We start from the raw sequence: 2,017 nt of genomic DNA on the forward strand, positions 1-2,017 counted from the left end.
AAATTGACTCTGTCCTATAAAAACACCAGCCGACCTTAATAAGCGTGCAATTATGTATGGTATAACTTATTAACTTTGTTCTAATTGAAGTACAAGTACACTCGATAAGAAAACAGATACATCCCTACCGATACAGCATAACAAACCTCAGGTAATATAAACCCCGCAAACCCTATACATTTTCACCCTCCCAAAACTCTGCGTTCGAAATGAAACTCAAACGCTTCGAACCCCAGAGGAAAAAAAAATGCTTAATAACCGGAATAGAAATCGTTCACCCGGTCCTGATGCAGCAGATTCGAAGAGGTAACAATCACACCCAACTATCCTTCACTCCTCACAAGACGCTCCTTCACTCCTTCAGAATAAAATCAATCATTTATGCTCACACGAGAGTCGGTTCGGCCGTGTGACAGGGGCGCGACCACCATTTCGCGGCCTTCTGTCTCGGAGCTGCAAGGTAACGGATCAGTTTTGTATTTATGTTTACGTAATATTGGTTACATTGGTATGAATTGCAAATTGTGTTATATTATTGGTAATTTATATGTTTATATCTGTGTACGATTGGTTATATCGATATAGACCGTAAAGTGTGTCACTGTATTAATCGGTTTTATGTTTTTATCTATGTAGGGTTGGCTGCATGTATTTAAACCGCAAGATGTATAAGGGTATTGAATAGTTTTGTGTTTATATCAGTGTCGGGTGCAGAGATATAAAATGCAATGTATGTAAATGTATTGATCAATTATATGTTCATATCTATGTAGTAATAGTTTGTGTAATGTTATGAGAGATACGATACTGTTAGTCGCATTTCTTAATATTGCTTTCTGTTCAGTGTTAACACATTTATACTTACATTAGTAAAGTGATGTTATATATTAAGATATCTACACGATTATATGAATATCAATATGATCACATTTGACAGGATATGATTTTCATTTCATGCTACGTGTTAGTCTTGGCGAGGTTTTATCATAACGTTATTCTTGTTAATCTCAGTGAAAAAAAAATGCAAACTGAACCGTTGTCGTTTCTAACGTTCTCAGATATAGTTTCGAAACAAATTTCCTTTGATTTTACAGTCTCAATAAATTGTTTCGAAAATGGGCGAATAAAGAAAAAAAGAGAAAAAAATCATATATATAAAGAAGAAAAAGTTCGAACATTACAAAAGAATCGAATTAAAACTGTAGACCTGATGCGTCTTTCGATATATATTTCGGAAGACCCCAAAGTGATTAAAGCTTTAAGGTTGTCAAGTCAGCAGAGTTACCAGGTGATATAGTAGGTGGCAGGACCGTCCGTTAGCAAGATTTGGTACAGAGAAGGGAGCTGATGTCAGCAACCTGGGACCAGAGAACAAGTGCTGACCCTGGCGGCGTTACGTCAGGGACATCCTTTTGATCACTTTAGTTTTGTCAGCAACGCACATCATGTAAATCCGGGACTACGAGAATGGTAAAATGATAATAGAGAGAGAGAGCTGGAACACGAATAAGCTGATAGACCTAAAGGTTCGTGTGGGATATGATGGAAAAAAAATGATAATTCGATGAATGGGTCTATTGATTAAATGGTGTCGATGGTATCTTCGCCTGTGAAAAAACTTCAGATGCACTGGTATCATTTAAAAGTTCTGTTATGAACTGTATTTAAAAATGAGAGTATTAGGACGATTAGTAATAATAATAATGGAGTTAAACTAACACACTAACTTTACTGAATTAAGCTTCTTCAGTACGTATGGGCTTTCAGAGACAACGGTGAATACATACATAAAAAACAACGTAAGATGTTTTAGATGACTATAATCTGATGTTTTGAACGGAGAAAGTCGACGCACTGTTTCCATACCAAACAAATATTCATATTTTGTTAACGGTACGAACAGATCCGGGTAAATGGAGATATATCCAACACATTGCACTATTTACACATCATTCACTGTTTACTGCATGGTACCAGCAAAACGAAATGGTTTTTGAAAAGAAAAAGAAAAAAAAAG

The sequence above is a fragment of the Penaeus monodon genome, chromosome 31, assembly GCF_015228065.2.
Source record: "Penaeus monodon isolate SGIC_2016 chromosome 31, NSTDA_Pmon_1, whole genome shotgun sequence".
Lineage (NCBI taxonomy): Eukaryota > Metazoa > Arthropoda > Malacostraca > Decapoda > Penaeidae > Penaeus > Penaeus monodon.